At 47.5% G+C, this 17648-nt stretch overlaps 1 protein-coding gene across 10 annotated transcripts in view; it reads left to right on the top strand.

Annotated features, from left to right (window-relative positions):
- LOC100113835 overlaps positions 1 to 17648 on the top strand; it is a 217447-nt gene that overhangs the window by 12541 nt on the left and 187258 nt on the right. For all 10 annotated transcript variants that reach the window (XM_008219737.3, XM_008219736.2, XM_031928394.1 and 7 more), the window contains exon 2: positions 5015 to 5111. The gene's annotated coding sequence lies outside the window, so the exon portion shown is untranslated. The remainder of the gene's footprint in view (positions 1 to 5014; positions 5112 to 17648) is intronic.

Here is a 17648-nt window from a genome sequence, read left to right as displayed (position 1 = left end):
GGACACTCGCCGATAAGAGAGCACGTCTGACGCAATGCTCGACCCGCGCTACTTGCCGCGCGGCGAACTATAGCTTCTCGACTCTAATTGGGCGCGAGATTAACAGTGACATGTGATGCGCGACGTGCAATTTTCAGCTTTCGCTCGTTCTCCGGACACCGCTGACGAACAAAGTGTCCAACAACGGGACTGCGCGCATATAACATTACGACTCTGTCCGGCTCTCCTCCTTATCCGAGACTCTCCCCCTCGTATTTCGTTACAGCCCAATCTGATTATGCGTCCTAAGTAAGGCCGTGTTAGCTGATATCGCGGATTAAAAAGCCGCCTCTCCTACGAGCTTCCCAGCTAATTACTGCAAACGCGAACTTCTTAATTGTATGGCGTAGTATGATTAGGATGTCTTTCGTCGAGTGTAATGAAAAATTGTTGCTTGCAAAATTCTCCTCCGGAGACCGGACTGTCAGAAATTCTTGAAAGTCCAGGGGGCGCTCTGCATGTCTGCTCGCTTTGCCCTAATCTCGCAGCAGGAATTCTAGCTGCACATCTAACGAAGCACCGGGCCGCCTCTTTGTGTCCCCGGCCGGTCTTTGTTTATTAGAGATCAAAAGCGCTATACTTTGCAGTAAAGTCCCTACTGCTCGCAGTTTTTATATTACTTGTTCAGGGGAGATATTTATTGGCTGGTTTTGCAATATGGCACGGCGCCTTTGCTCTCTGGGACTGCACAGAGATTAAGATTGAGAGAGAGAGAAAGAGAGAGTATTGAATATTTTTCTGTACTGTACACATAACCCAATAGGTTATATTTTCCTATTACTCAATACAATAGGTTATGTGGTCTTCAACTTTTGAGGTTAGAAAATATATTTCATCGCTTTTGATCTTCTTATGACGTAAATTAATTAACGCAAACCAATTCCAAATTTTAAAACAATACAAAACTAAATGTGATTGTTTTAATTAACTTATCAATTAATTTATCATTCAAACTCAGATCCTAAATTTTAAATGTTAGCGCCAATAAGCCGGATACGCATCTCTTTCAAAAAAGTGGCGTTTCTTATAATTATATTCGCGTCCCTAAATTCTAAAACCAGGCGATCGAACACGGCCTTAACTGGCTTCAAAACATCCGGCCATCACTTTTATGAGAGAGGATAACGCGATGCTTCGGCTTTATCAACGTTTGGAGTTGATAAGCTTGGCTGCGTGTGTACCTATGAGCGATGTCATTTATTCCTTCTCGCTCTTTGTTTGTCCCACGTAAAAGTATATTGTTTTAATGATTCAGCCGTTGCGCGCGCGTGGCGTTTTGCATAAGTCATTAATTGCATCGCCGCGACGTTAAATCGATAAATATAAAGCAGTCGATTATTAAGCATCGTTTGCGCATCGGAATCATCGTGTATAATAAATGTAGCATAGCTTCATCGCCAACAAATCATGTGTATCGATTGATATGTAACGTAATACCAATGCAATTAACCAGACGCGCATTTAGTGATGGAAAAGCCACTCTCTAGAAAAAAAACAGTAGGGAGCGCAGCCATACATCTCTATTATCGCCTTTCAAATCAACGTGCATCTCCGACTCGCGTGATAATTGTTTCGCAAAATGCGATACTCCGAGAGCGCTCTTATAGAGCTTTTCATTAGAAAAATGCATCTGGCCGCGGAGCGTTTTAATAATCGAATGGGATCTTGTGTTCCGCGCAGTAGCAGAGGGGTGACTATCGTTCCGAGAGAATCGCGGCACCTTATCAAATCAATCGCTAATTGTTCGAACACTCAAAGTGGCCTGTTATACCGCGCGACATAAGGGCTCTCGAGTGGGCTTCGAGGGCTGCGAGTAGGGTCATTACGTGGGGGGAGGTGACGGGAAGATAAACGGAAAAATTTATCCGACGGGTGTATAGCTCGACGATTGGAGGTGTGCGCACGAGTGAAATTTATATGGATTTTCCCGTACGAATTCGCGCTGCACTCGATTGTACTACAAGGTAATTAATTGCGAAATTATTGCAGTGCGAGATCGGAAAATAAAACGAGGTAGGCATTAATGTCGAATATTATAATTACGCTTCGTTATTATAGCTGTCCCATTGTCAAACAACAATAAACTTGTCTTACGTAAAAATCGGCTCTTCCGCGCGCTCGATCGAATAATTAACGAAACACTCTATACACATGGCACCGATAAATTACACGTGATTTCCTCGAACACGCCGTCATCCACGATTAAATAAAAAAATAAATAAATAAATAGCGAAGGAATAGAGAAGCCTCAGCCCGGGCATATAAAAATTAGTCGGCCCCAAGTTCTCTCCCTTTCTCTCTCGCTCTGCTCGTTTCGTAATAACGAGCGGCTACATAGCGATCGCGATAAATATCATCGGAACCCCCTCGACCTCCACCCCCAGCCCCGCTCGCGGAGCAGTATATGGGCTATATATGGCGTGACCGTTCGATGTACCGCCTCGGCACGTCAGCTGTAAATCACTTAATGTTGCTTTCCGCACGCACACGGGGGGCACTCCTTCGTGAGCCGCCGCACGCGGGTGCGGCCTGTGTACGACTCACCCTTTACTTTACTGCCGCCTCGTCGCCGAGCGATGATGGACTGCGTGAGAGGGGGGGGGGGGGAAGGAAAAACAGGGGCTCAGGATTTTGTGGATCGCCGATGAGTGTTGCCGCCGGCGGCAGGTGCGCTGCCTCGCGGGAAGTTCAGATTTAAAGGGTAATTATGCACCGAGGGTTAAATAAAAAAGAGGTACGAGCGTAATCGGGTATTTCGTGTACACAAGCAGCTTAGATACACTGAAACAGCAGTTTTCGGATAATTAGCAGATCGAACGCGGAGCCGCGGCTACGCGTGTGAAAAGGGGTGGAAAAACGAAGGAGCGCGCGCCCACGCGAAAGGGGCGCGATTGCGATCAAACGGGGCGAGGGTGCTAATTGTCACGTGACAATTTCCTTTTTCCCTCTTTTTACCTCGCCGTGTTTAACGCCGACGCTGTACACACAGCGTATGTACGTCCATAATTGATGATAATGGATTTGTGACGAGACCTATGATTCATCGCTTTGTGTAACAAGCATTGTTTTTTCCCGCCAATACTATGAAGAACGAGCCTTTTTCGTGAAGCTCTTGTCGAGCGCACGGGCGATCGCGCACGGATAATCCCTTGGATCTTCGAAACACGGGTCCTCCTCAATCCAGGCCGAAAAAACACACGAGCTTCTGTGTAATCTTATTCAAAGGAAGTTACCTACTCGCGTAAATCCGGCACACGGCGGCCCACAGCCTTTGTATCATCAAGCTCGTGCAGCTCGCGCAGAGCCGGGAGCGATACAAGCGCGAAAAGTAAGGCTAATTCGAAAGTATCGCTAATTAGCGTTACGCTACAACACAGCGTAGGAAGGCAGGCGCCAGCGCATACCTACAGCCGGCAACACAGCCGCAGAGAAGCGCGACGCAGTCAAGGAAATTGGGCCTCGCTTTTGATCATGGCTTGCGCGCGCGCACCAGCGTTTTCTTTGAGCTTTCTCGTCGCCGTATATAAAGACGCATGGTTTCGGGGGGCTGTGTATTAAGCTACAGTAGCTAGCGTAGCCGGCTATTCGGAAAGAAGGATGGCGTTTGATCCGGTTAAATATGCGCGCGACGCAGCTCTCTCGTATATGTATGCGCGGTTGCGCTCTCTGCAGCTGCCTATACCGTAGGATCGGAGTTGTCCCTTCGAGGACGCGATGCTTGACCTACTAATTCGAGTTTCGTGTGTGTCTTGCCGAGGCTGGGAAGGATTTATTGTCGACGTTGCGGACAGAATGGGAGTTTCGATTTGGATTTTGGATCGGGGTGGAAATGGTACTATTGATGTAGCAACCAGTTGATCGTATAACGGTGTATGGTCTATATCACCTTTTTAATTTCGTTCCAATTTAATCCTGGGAATCTTGTATACGAAACTTGTCTTCTCCAATACGGAAAAAGGAGGCCAAAGCCATCATCGGCATCCCCGGCGTAGCTTCGTTAACGCTTCCCTCGCAAGCCTGATGTTCGAGCAAACAGCTCGTCGGCCCTCTCTTTCTCTGTACTGGCGCTCCTTGCACACGAGATACGCCTTCGTCGGTAATTTTACCAAGTATAAGGAACATCGCCCGCCCTCCAGGATGATGATGCTCAGAAAAGGCAGATGCGTAATTGCGTATATAGCTGCGCCATGGCTTACACAGGCTGTATAATCGGCGGATGATTTCTAACGGACGAAGTGCTACGATTTTTAACTGTTCCGATTGATGCGCGGGAAAAAAGCTCTCGGCAGTGGTACAACTCTTTTCCAATCCCGGTGCGCTCGCGCACAAAAAAAAAAGACATTGCCATATTGCATTACGAGCCGAGCGAGAGAGAGAGAGAGAGAGAGAGAGAGAGAGAGAGAGAGAGAGAGAGAGAGCCGCGTAATATCAACGCTCGCGCCTTAATGCAATAAAACGTATCGTCACGGCTTGGCGTTCCTATGAAAGGGCATACACATCGCGCTGACGGTGAAACTGCGCGACTCTCTCTCTATATCTATGGATGTGTGGATACACGGACGCGCAATAGCACAGGTAACGAAAACAAAGAGCGACCAGACACGCACACGTGTACATTTGGCGCTCGGGTATTTCCGAATAAGCCGATTATCTGCTCGTGATGTTACAAATATGTGCTCGATACGCGTGGATTTGTTTCCGTGACTGACGTAATCCCTCCGCGCCGTTTGCCATATTTCGAAGAGGAAGAGTGAGAGAGGGAGAGAGCCCGCTTGTCGGCGCGCCTGTTATGCCCCGGAATAACGAATAATCGTCGCGTGCTCGCCGATTTTTTTTATTTTTTTGCCATACGCGCCGTCTGGCTTTTCTCTCTTTCTCCCGTTTTCATCGACTGCCCTGCGCGCGTGTGTGTGTGTGTGTTTCTGTATACACCTACATAGACATATCTGTATATCGACGCGTCTGCGTGTTTCAGGTGTCCGTCCGTCTGCTCTGCAGCTCTCAGAAGGGACACGGGAGAGGTTCGAGCGGCACACACAAAGCGTCCGGTCGCTGCATCCTGGAACGTCAAGGTGAGTACCGCTCGGTATTTTTTTCCTATTCTTTTTTCCGTCCTTTTATTTCGTGTTGTTCGTAGTTTTTTTTTATGAAGCGTTCTTGTCGCCGCGTGCGTGCGGACGTACGCGGGATTACAGGTCTACCCCCTGTCGGATAGGTTTATCAAACGGTAAACTACGCGCGTTCGTTTTTATAGGCGATTGACATCTCCACGTTAGACGGTTACATCTTCTGTCACGTCATTATAAGTATGAAATAAAGCAAAATGGCACACCTTCGATACATCATGTGATGAAACGCTAGTGTGAATCAGCAAAAAATATAATATAAGTACTTCATATTACGTATAGGGGAGATTCGCTTAGTTTGGAGGCATTTAGCATACTAACCACGTGGTGCAAGTGCATCTCGCGTCAGAAGCTGGGAACTTCAATGGCGATCCGAGCATGATGGCAACACGAAATTTTCAACCTCAATTTTCAGACTTACAGTTTCGTATGTATATATAGGTACAAGAACAATAATACAATTCAACACCAGTTATATCCATTGAACCAAAGCGAGGAACACGAACTCATCAGAAATCGAGCGAAAATAAAAGGCCATTACGGAGCAGTCCCCAAAACAAATCGCAATCGCACAGCAGCTAACCCCGCGCGGGCACTTAAAATCCCGGCCGGCAATTCATTAGACGAGGATGCGCGCCCCAGCAATACATCATTCAGTCTCCTCGTCCTCGTCCCATCTCGGGGAAAAAATCGCGCGCGAAGCAATCGATTCGATCGAGCCGATATTCAATTAACCATCGAAGTGTATATAGGAAACAGAGAGAGAGAGAGAGAGAGAGAGAGAGAGAGAGAGAGAGAGAGAGAGAGAGAGAGAGAGAACAAAGCCGAGTGTAATCGCCCCCCAGCCACGCGATAAAGAAGAAAGTCGGCCCCCGTTGTTGCATAATGCATAAAACGGCCGCGCGCGGCTACCGCGCCGTGTGTTTACAAAAAGCCACCGATGCACATTGAATGCATTACCGGGAGAAGCTCCTTCCTTCCTTCCTTCCTTCCGGAGACTCGCTGAGTAATGCAAATCGCCGCATCGTCGCGCTGTTCGTTTTGCTTTTTAGAAATGACTACCGCCACCGCGAATACATAGGCCGGGCTTTCGGCTCTTTCTCTCGCGATACGTAGCGATTTTGCTCCCTCGGCTATTCGCTTTCTTCTTTGAAAAGTATCTTCGAGAAGCTTCGTATATCGGCGAAGGAAGCGACGATTTCGAGTGAAATATGTACGATAAAGTACGTACAAAATTCGCCAGAGCCTAATTGCATAAATTGTTTCGCCTGCGATAGACTCCCGGCGCTTCCGCGAAGAAAAAACCAAGCGTCATATCCTCATAAATCCAATAATAAAACGAGGACCCGACACGAGAGAGACGCGTATATATATATATATATATACACGATAGACTTTCGTGCGCGACGACGAAATTTATTGGAACTGCCCGAAACAACGCAATCTCGGCTAGGTATTGTACCTGTGCATACACGTACACTTTTTCCTCCGTCTTGCGCTGTATTCCCGATCGGTGTGTATAGGCTGTACTTATTTCGCGCGGATTAGCATGCGCCGCAGCGCGTGAGAGCCGAGCATTTCGGGCACGCATACTCTTATTTGCATACGACCGCGGAGAGGAACCGTGTAATTGCCGGGGGCTGACTTGATTAATCGCAAAAGTGGAGATAGCTGTGTTTAGAGGGAGAGATGGCGCGCTTGTGTATATTTAAATGCGCCGCGATGGTTTCGACGTTGATTAAAGGCGTTCTCTCGATCCTCGCATGATATGTGTTTGCCGGCGGGAATCGCTGCTCGCGGATATATATATATATATATATATATATATATAACGCGTGCTTACATGCGCTCTTGGCCAAATAATGGCCCGAGCACATACGATCAAAACTTTCTCGTTGACAGGGCTGTTGTACACGTAGTCGTCGATTTCTTCGACCTGCCTCTCGCGCAAACAACACAAACGCTTTCACTGAGAGAACTATATATTAAAATTTACTACATATGTAGGAAAAATTACTATATTAGATAGTAACGGCAGGTCATACTCGCTCCATGACGATTTTTACTATATTCATAGTAAAAATTGTTAGACTTATATTAAAATTTGTTACGTGTTTACTAGAAATTACTATATTATATAGTAAAAATTATATTAAGAATTTCTCCATGTGCCAGAATTTGAGGTTATAAAGTTGATTTATGCAGTAATCAGAGACCAAAATCTATAATTTTTTGTTTATCTGGTATTATTAAGTGATAAAATATCATTCGCTGCTATTATTTATTGATTGTGGTTAATTTATTATTAATATTACCCACGAGTAAATGTGATTAATATATGAGATTTAAAATTTAGTAAATAACAGTACTGTTTGGGTAAGTGGTCAGCGCGCTCCACTTCCATTCCAGAGGTCCAGGTTCGATTCCCGTCGCCGCAGAAAAATTTCTTTCTCTCGTTTATTTCTTTCACTTAACAACATTAAATATCAATAATATTAATAATAATAATAATCATATTCGAATAAGCGCGTAAAATTGCCCAGCAAAAAAAAAATTAAATTTTTAAAAATTTCACTTCAGTATAGAAATTACTATCTGAGATAGTAAAATTTAATACAAAGCTAGTATAACCGTCCGTTACTATTTAATATAGTAATTTTTCCTGCATATGTAGTAAATTTTAATATCTAGTTTTCTCAGTGTTGTTTCCATTCAAGCACGGACGAATAAACCGAAGAGTCGCGTTTCCCCATACATACAACGATCGGCGAACGCGGAATTCTGCGCGAAAAGCTCTCGCTAATTCTCTGTACAAAAGAAAATCGCACTACGAACGCGAATCTCTTACACTGAAAAAAAAAACTCAGCCATTTTAACTGAAATCGCACCAGTAATCTGTCATTGTACGAAGAATCGCCAAAATTACCGTAGAGTTCAGTAATTTTAAAGAATCAGTTCGGTCGTTTTTGCTGGTGTCCCGTGTAAGCGACCAATTTTACGAGTCGCGACTTGCCAAAACTACCAGTGGCACACCGTTGTTCTTACTGAACAGTCGTTACGGTTGCAGAACCGTTAAAACTACCGGAGTTTACAACAGAAATGACTGTGTTTTTTTCAGTGTAGGGCGCCGATCGTTCGAAACTTGGGGACGCTTTTATAATTGGCACCTCTTGTTTTTAACGTCCATGCAAATCATACACCTTTCGCGGAACTCCTCGTGTGTATACACGTAGGTATAGGTGCATAGCTGGAGTAAGTCTCGGTCTGTTGCGCGGAAGATTTATCGCGCAATAAAACACTTTGCGCTCGCGCGGCGAAAGTTTTCGCGAAGCTGCGGGAAAACAAAGGGAAGCCGGAGGGTTAGTGTGTATGCGCAAGGTATGCGGAGGACTGATTAAGCTGGGCCCGAAATCTCGGGGGACGGAGCTTCTCGAGGTGCGAGATGGTCGATTTGTATGAGACGAGAAGCTTTCGATTCTGCGTAAGGGTGATCAGCTAAACCCTTGATTATTATAAATTTCAAGCTATATACCTGGAATTTATCATAGAAAATGATGTATGATTATCCGCTCAAATATGCAGTTGAATCATATGATTCGTGGCCCTGTGATGGCCGTCTAGATAACTAGCATTTGAAACTGCATCTTAATTAAGCAAAGCATTGAAAGTGAAACTCATGGATACGTTCATTTTTACCAAATCTTCTTTCTGCACTCTGTTTGTGCCTCTTTATATTTCAACGGTTTATTACATTGCGAAGTTCATTTAAATTATTACGAGGCTGATTTGCACCGGAATATGCTGCCTGGCAGTTTTCCATTGTTTTGATTCTCACGAATTTCACGGAGCCACTTTCGTGAACTTCCCTTTTACAGCTCTGTTGCGAAGAAGAAGTTAAAATTATACTTGCCCTCTCTCTAGTCCAGGTGAACACGAGGATTTTCTTCGTAAACCAAACGTGATTAATTTTACTAAATAAGCTGTATTCGACGTACACGAAACATGCTTCATCAGAGGATAATTAAATCGTTGCTAAATCAGTCTCCGCTTATAAAATTCGCACCACCATTATAATTATCAAAAGTCAAACAGCGCGAGTTGATGAATAAAAAAAAAGCGCGCGCACGCAAATGCAGCTTATTATTCTTCGGAAATTAACCAAAAAGCGCATTTCGTTGGCCCGAACACGTTGCTGCAGCAGCGGGGGAAAATTAAATTAAAATGAAATTTTTCGAGGTATAATTAAATGTACACCTATACGGGCGGAGTAAAGTTGCTGAAAAACAATGGCCGGTTGCAGCCGTTCTCGGCAATAATTGTACAGCAGAACGAGAGACCGAAATTCGCTTTATGAACCGACCGGCTGCTGAAAAGCTCGCAGTGGCGCTCTAACACTGCTCTCTGTGCAGGAGACCCGGAGCCAGCGGGAAAAAAAGCGAGAACCCGGAGGTAGAAGTAGCCGGTGAAATCTCGCACGTCGAAGCTCGGAGCTGGGAAAGAGAGTCGCGAAAAAAGTAATTAAGAGCCCGGTGACGTCTCGGCGACAGTTTCGCGAGACGTAGAAAAATTGGCTCCTTTTTATTCGCCTCTCTCCGATCTTTTGTCCCGGCAGCTTTACGCGGCCCGGATCCACTTTACCTCGACTTATTTCAAGGGAATGCAACGGTTCTTTCAAACTCTACCTGCCGATTCTTCCTCTTAGTTGAACAAAAAATAACGCGAAATTTCGAATTTTCGGGTGACGCCGGCACAGCGACAAACAAAAGCGCACTCGACTGTATTCTTCCGCCGAAAAGCGAGCTGAAAGAGAAATCGCGGTAAAAAATCACGCGCGCAGAGCGGCGAGTATGACAAAAAGCGGCGCGTAAAAAATCCCAGCTGATCGACTTTCCATTCACATGACTCGCACTCGGCGCTACGCCTCGATCGCGCTCGTAAAGATCCGGCCGTTCTCGCGTCGAGCCTCGAAAGTGGATTGTCTGGCGGGCTCGTAAAATTCGAGCCCTTTCACACCTCGCTAACGGAATCAAGCATTATGATAATCATAATCCTCGATCTCTCTCTCTCTCTCTCTCTCTCTCTCTCTCTCTCTCTCTCTCTCTTTCTCTCTCTCTCACACACTCACTAGCGCTCGCTCCCGCGTCGTTATTAATTGCGCCATCGTTTCGCTTCTCCCCTTTCGCGCGTATTAATTGGCGTCATGCGCTCCGATCGTGAAATATAGAGACGTTAAAGCTAGCCCCGATGAATTCGCGGTCGCGGCTAATTTTCGGACGCGGTTATGACGAGGTTTCGCGCGTCCCCGGCTTTCTTTCTCTGCGTACATCTCTCGTCGGCACATACCCGTATGCTACACACAGAGGGTTGTGATACGTGAGTGCATGCCTTTAGTATTTTATTAGGGGGAATATATCCGCGCGAATAAAGTATGCACATCGAATCAGTGAGAAGAGAGAGGGGGATACCCTGTGGAAATATTAACGAATTCAGCAAATATAATGAAGTATCGATCGCGGCAGCTAAAACTGTCATAAATTAATCGTCGCGCGGGTAGGCAGGCGAATCGCGCGCGGGATCGATATTAACGAATAATTAAATCCCACCCGGACGCGCCGCGTCTCCTCCTCCGCGTTTTCGGCGCTATCTCCGCACACACACACACGCGCGCGCGTCCGGCTATGAATACTGCAGTCGCAATCGGAAGCAAACAAAGTCATATCCTCGACTTTCGAGCGCGCGCGCGTGCGCGCAAAAAGCCGTCATTTACTCCTCTCGGCGAATCAAACGACGCCGTAAATGAATAAAGCATCGGCCGAAATAGCGACGAGAACTCGCTCCGAGAGAGAGAGAGGGGAGATTGAAAAATGGTGCGGCTGCTCTCATGCAGCGAAATCCCTCTCGCGCGGCAACGGCAAATGGAATCAAGCGCTCGCGGCTATTTCTCCGCACAGCAGCCAACCCCGCGCTACTGTACACGTTAACCCCCCGAGCGCGCTGCTCTACAGCCAGAGCAGTTCGATGGCCTTTCCTCTCGCGTCGTTAAATAGCGAAATCCCGTCTTCTCACGCTCCAAGCGCGCGAGTGTGTGTGCTTGTGTGCGATTGTTCGACGGATTTTTCTCTTGGTTTATCGTCGCGGCGATTCGTATACAGGGCTGCGGGTTTACTCCGAGAAGATTGCTTTGCGCTCGTGCGGGGCGAGATTTGTCATTGCCCTCTCGCTCTCTTTGCTGCGGAGGGCTTAATGATCAGGTGCCGTTCGCGATTATCATGCACACGATTAGGCCTCATTTTTCAGGCGCGTTATAACGGCGACGCTGTGTTAATAATAACGACCGCCGGGGAATTTATAACGCTAATTGTGCATAAATGTGTGCGTGTGTGACGCCGAGCAGCGAGACGGAAAATGGTCGAGTCGTGTTGCTGTTGTTATTGCTGTTATGATCATCGTTGCTTTCGAGCGAGCAATTACGGCTTATGCATTACTCATATGTGGATAACTTTGACTAAACTGGAATGTTCCATTTGCGCTTGTAATATTTATTCGCGAGAGCGCTTCAAAATTTATTACTCACCTGACTGCCTGTCTCTGCGTGTGTGGATTATATACCGAGACCGTTCTTAAGCTGTTTTTCACATTTGTTTCTCAGTTAAATATAGAAAAGGCCGAGTGGCTTTTGCAGTTCCAAGTGCAATTTCAATTCAATCCAGAATTCAATCCGCTCGAGCACAAGCTTGGGGAAAAATAATCTATTTTTTCTGGGCCCACATTATAACACAAAACAACCGACATCGCAACTATAGTCGTTGCGCGCATTATAGTGCAAAGGGAGAGAGAGAGAGAGAGAGAGAGAGAGAGAGAGAGAGAGAGGGAGGGAGAGGTGGCGCAGGAGTGAAAAAAAGCGCGCGGTCGAGCCGTACGTGCGCGCGCTGCGGGTCAAATTTACATGGACGCGTGTCTGCGTTTCCAATTTCACGCATGCACAACATCCCGCTGCTGCCGATAATAAACGGCGCCGGGTTCGGCATAAATCAGGCGCTTTCTTCCGGCTCGCGGGATCAAAACGACAGCGTAGCCCCGAGAATTGCCGAGGAGCAACTAGTGTAGAAACGAAAGAGAAGAGTGCTCGCGGTTGATTGATTGCATTGCGGCTCGTCGTGCGCCGGGCTTTATTTAGCTTTTATTTTTTGTTTATCGGCGGCCTTCGGACATAATCGAGCGAGCGCGGTGTACTTCTCGGCTGACCGTATCTTGGCCATCACTACTGCGCGAATTCACCTGCATTCCATACGGTGGAGCACTGAAAGCTTCTCGTCAGATATCCGGAAGTGAGATGCATGAATTCGTTATGGGAAGCATTAATAACATCCTATTGATCCGCTCGAAGATCAAATTTTTGGCTGAGTTAATGAGATCAGACGTCGGCTAAATGGGATGAGTAATTATGAGTGACGGAATCGGTCCGATTCTCATCCGATAATAACGATGCTATACGTGAGTATATCCACTCACAGAAAATGCACTCGGGTACACTGGAGTAATGGATAATTCATTATCAACAGTCCATCTGCATTGTACGCGGTAATTCACTTACGCTTTTTTTCCTCCGTTCTGAGTCGCGCGGTTGCCTATGACCCCACCGCGAACAACTTTTTCTCATTGACAAACGACACAAAAAGCACCCGGGCTCGTAGTCGAGGTAAAGTTTCAAAGAAAGTATGTACGCGCGGAGAAAGAGAGGCAGAGAAAGTCCAGAAAACTCCTCAGTGGAGCAGAGGAATGCACCCCACCTCACACATACACACACACACACACACAGGGATCATCACAAAAGTACATACAAGAAGGCCAACATATAACGGAAGAATATCGATGAATTTCGCCCTAAAAGCGCCGGAGGCCGTCAACTTTAATTTTAAAATATTTGATCTCCTTCCCAAGTTCTTACTCGATCCTCCGCTGCAGAACTGAAAATACTCGCGATTCGATGAAGCTAATCAGACCCAAAAGCTTTTACTAGTCGTGTAGATACGACGAGGTAATAGATGACACAATTTCGGGTATCTTTGTCCGCACGGGTAAGTATACATATACGTCTTTTGATTTTCCACGAGATATTCGGGTACGCGAAAATTCGAGAAGTCGCGCATCGCTATCTGCGCGGACACTCGACGGGTCAAGCAGCCGTTCGCGTCTGCATAACTTTTCAGCGGGCCGTCGGATCAGAGCGGCTCACAGTTAATTTTTTCCTTTTTCAACATCCAGCGCGCAGCTGCTCTCTTTTTCAGAGGCAGATCAATCCGTCAGATCAGTCCGACGCGTTCACGGAGCCACCGGTGCAGCGCAGTGGGAGGCAAACTAAACACGCGGAAAGTTTGTCTAGCTTCACCGAAAAAGAGCAGAGGGGGAATTCAAATACGGGGTCGATCGCGACTGCACACCCGGCTCTATGATATCCAGCGCATATTTTCTCTCCGAGATTCTCTCTCGCGCATATATACGCGAAGATCTTATCGCTCGCGTGAGATGATGAGGGATATATTCCGTTCGGTCTGCCTTCGGATATCGTGTTTATTTTCTCGATGCTTGTGTATGTCCGCAACGTAAATATCTCTGGAGGAGGATTTTCATTTCAATAATTGGCCCGCACTAAAGTACAGAGAAAAAAGCCGTGTGTGTAGAGGCAAGCAAGGTGTGTCCGCCGGTCGATGAAATTTCGATCACTCATATCGCAACGAGGGTCGTGTGTGTGTGTGTGTCTGTGTGTACGCGCGAGTGGCTGACTTGGGTCGCGGAGTTTCGGACATATCGGCTCCGCCTACCACCGGATGAAAAACGTCTCCCTTACATGTGAGCTCCGACGACTGATGAAAAAGCTCGCTCGACACGCGCTCCTGCAGTCTATGCGTTCTGCAAAAAACGCGTGCTGTACATTAATAACGTCCGATGCGCTTTCCAGAGCGACTCCATCAGCTTCGTCTTTTTTCACGGACGATTTATTAAGCGGTATAACACAGGTATACGCTTTTCATTCGCTTTAACAATTACATCGTTATGCGAGGCGTGAATTCGCGCAGCGGCCTATGTGGTGCGGTGGCCAAAAACGCGGTGCACTAGACGTGTGCCCTATGGGTTCACGCCCGCGCGGCTGTGGCGTTGGGCATGATGAACGGATAGCAGAGCCGGCCGACGGAAGGCTAATTAATTAGTATCGAATAATGAGCCTGTCCCTCCCGTTCCCAGACACGTGTGTGTGCGTCGCTGTATGGTAGTGGCTTAGGGCTTCTTTCGCTGGATTCTATTTTTCGGTTTGGGGGGATGTTGTGTAAATTATTACAGGGTGTGGTGCGCGCAGACCGATGACTCGCCGGGGGAGCGTTGATTGGTTAAACGGTACGGGGATGTGTAGGTTGACCAGTCCTGATGACTCGGGCTTGGCCGCTGGGTCCTCGACACTTTTTTTCCTTTTAGCAGCATTGGGTTATTAATGACGCAAGCAAAAATCACTCGAGCTTTCGCCTCGGAATATTCCCCTTATCGTCCGATAAGCTTCAAACTCGCATACACACTCTGGTCATTCAAAGCGATCGAAGCTAATCAGCAAAAGTAGCCCCGCGTCGGCGAACGAGTCCCGCCCCAAACGGCGGACTGTCGGATATATAACATACGTGAGCGGGGAAAAGTTTGACAAACGTTTATCGCAATATCAATTTGCCGGTTAATTTGCTTTCGCGGCCGATGATTCGGTCCGGGTGAGTTCCAAGTTCTGCCTGATTCAATATTCTCCGGGACAGAAGAGCCCCGCTCACAGATGAAGAAACGGCGGGAGGGGGGGGGGGGATCAGCCGCCGGATACGAAAAGCGAAAGTCGACGGCGAGAGGCGAGTTAAAAGGGAAACGAGGAAAGTTGGACTCGCGTTAGCACACAAAGCGAGTTTGTTATTTTTTGGGAAACGCAATTAACCGGGACTCATTTGCTTCGCTGGGAATTAATGCCTATAATGAAAGATTAAGCGGACGCGAAAGTTGCCGGAAAGCTAGTTTATTAATTTTCCTCTGTCCGCGCACTTATATTCAAAGAATCGATCATCCTTTTTTCCTTTGAGGACTTCTCCGTCTCATTTGCTCTTGATCAGCTGTGAACTAGCAGTTCATTACGTCGGTCATTCGTTTTCGAAAATCTAATTTAATTCACATCGTCGCCTTAGTGGCGAGTCAATGAATTTCCACGATGAAAGATCGTTCTGAAAGCGAAAGTCTCCAGCTCGCGCCGTCGACATAAGCTCACTGGCGTATAATTACGTTTATTACACGCCACCGAATCAATTTAGCAAAACACTTTTAGCAAGAGTTGTAAGGAGCAATTTGACGTGATGAAACAGTTGCCTTTGATTTTAGTGAACTTTTCTATACCTTAGGTATAATCATCGAAGCCTGATACGATGCTCAAAGAGACACTTTATCATTAATTCACCGAAATGCCCAAGATACAGCTAAATTAGTCGACTTTATTAACAGAGCTCGGTGAGGACCCCCTGAAAAATAAAGGAAAAATAACGTCTCTTCCGCGTTTTGCTCACACAGTCGCCTCCCAGGTAGAAAAGGAAGTAGCAGCAGCGGCGGCAGAAGAAGTAGAAGAAGAAGAACAAGTCGAGTCCCGAGTCAGCCTCCTTGTCTTATATCGCGCCAAGCTCGTCGCGACACAAGTCTACCCTATATATACCCCCGCACAGAGCGAGAGCGCGAGAGAGAGCCGTCCATCCTTCTCGCTCTCTCTCTCTCTCTCTCTCTCTCTCTCTCTCTCTCTCTCTCTCCCTCTCCCTCTCGCGCTACCGTGCAAGGCCTCTTTTTATTGCAGCAGCCCCGGGAGCTTTTTGTTCCAGGCACACCCTCGGCCCGAACCTCCTTTGATTAATTCCATTCGTCTTCCGCGTGTTTTTGCGGATGCACGACTCAAGATTTACCGCTGTCAGTCAGTCGCCATGGCTACGAACGGGTAATTCCCGGTTCTATGCGCCGTGCACACGCGTTTCGTTTGTTTCTTCCTCTCCACCGCTCGGCACTTTTCGCCCAATTTTTTCCGCCTTTTGAATTCTTGGGAAAAGGCGCGTGGAAATTCCTCGTTTCCCCCGCGCGTGGCCCGAATTAAACGGACCGCGGTTCGGCGCGGCAACTTTAAACAAGACGCAAACACGCTGCGGTGTTGATTCGAGCTGCTTTTTTCGTCGCTCTGGAACTCCTCGGCCGTACGGCTGACCGTCGCAAATGAGCCACACGGCCTCTTCGCGATGCGCGAGTTGATGACCCATCAAAAGCACGATGAAGAAATTCCGTCTTGCCGCGCGAGCGGAATAAATATGAATAAAAAACGCGCAACGCGTGCAAACCAGAGCATTATTCCGACCACGTCAATTCATCATCATTTCAACGCTCGCGTACGCGCGCGCGCTAGCTCGAATCGCTCGAGAGTTTAGCACCGTGCGCCGAGCCGTAAAAAAGCCCTTCCACGGAATTCCCTTTAGCAGCTATAGCGCGCGAAAATGAGGCAAGGCGATGCGCATAAAAGAGGGAAAATAAATAAGTGAAAGGGGGTCGGTCATCTCGCCGTTAACATATCCCCTCTCTCGCTCGGCTATTACCGGCAGCTGTTACGCGAGCGGCGTCTTGGACACTGTATGTGTTATATGCTGCTCACAGGCCCCCGCGCGCGCGCGGCGCGAATGTCTGCGCGCGCTCTCGTTTCCCCCAGAGGCTCGATGCGTCGTCTGATTAACTTGGTAATGAAATTACCCGCAGCGTGTTCCTCGAGCGTGTATAGTGGAACGAGGAGAGCGGGAGCCGAACGAGGCTACTTCGATCTAGCCGAGTTTATTAATAATGAGGGCTCGCCGTTGCCGATGATGCTGTCTTGTTATCTATTTTTGCGCGCACGCGACGTGTGTCTCGTATACTCGCCGCTCGTTGAAGAGATGAAAAATCGTTACTTCGAAGCGCACGGGCATAGCTCTGAAAAAATGAAAGTTTCGCCGAAATACCGACGCATCAACATATCCGCACAGTTCCATCTTCGTCATTCCCGGAGCAGCTCGAGCGGTAGCTGTCTCCTCTCCTGACGTGCTGATGCGTCGTCGCGTTGCGGCCGCCTGGGATGCCGCGCGCGTCTTCGGACCGTCACTCGGCCTAATAACGCATGCATCGAGTCGCGACGCCCCACCTGTCAGGATGATAAAGCGATTAGGCCCTCTCACCCTCTAGCTGATAGCCGATCTTCCGCCTGGCAAACGGGCTTTGCTTCCTCATCGTCGACGAATGTGCATTTCTTATTCACGAGAGCTGAGTGCTGGCTGCTGTTGCACTGTACCTTCCGACGAATCCGTATATAATCGTGTGCGTAAGGGTTGCGCGTGTGGGGCACGTTGGGCGGAATGAATTTGAATTTCCCGCCAGGATGTAGCGGACGGAAAGGACTTTGAAAATTTTCCC

This window comes from Nasonia vitripennis, assembly GCF_009193385.2.
Source record: "Nasonia vitripennis strain AsymCx chromosome 4 unlocalized genomic scaffold, Nvit_psr_1.1 chr4_random0006, whole genome shotgun sequence".
In the NCBI taxonomy this organism is placed as follows: domain Eukaryota; kingdom Metazoa; phylum Arthropoda; class Insecta; order Hymenoptera; family Pteromalidae; genus Nasonia; species Nasonia vitripennis.
Note: the sequence above shows the minus strand (reverse complement) of the source record. Positions and strands in the feature narration are given on the sequence as shown.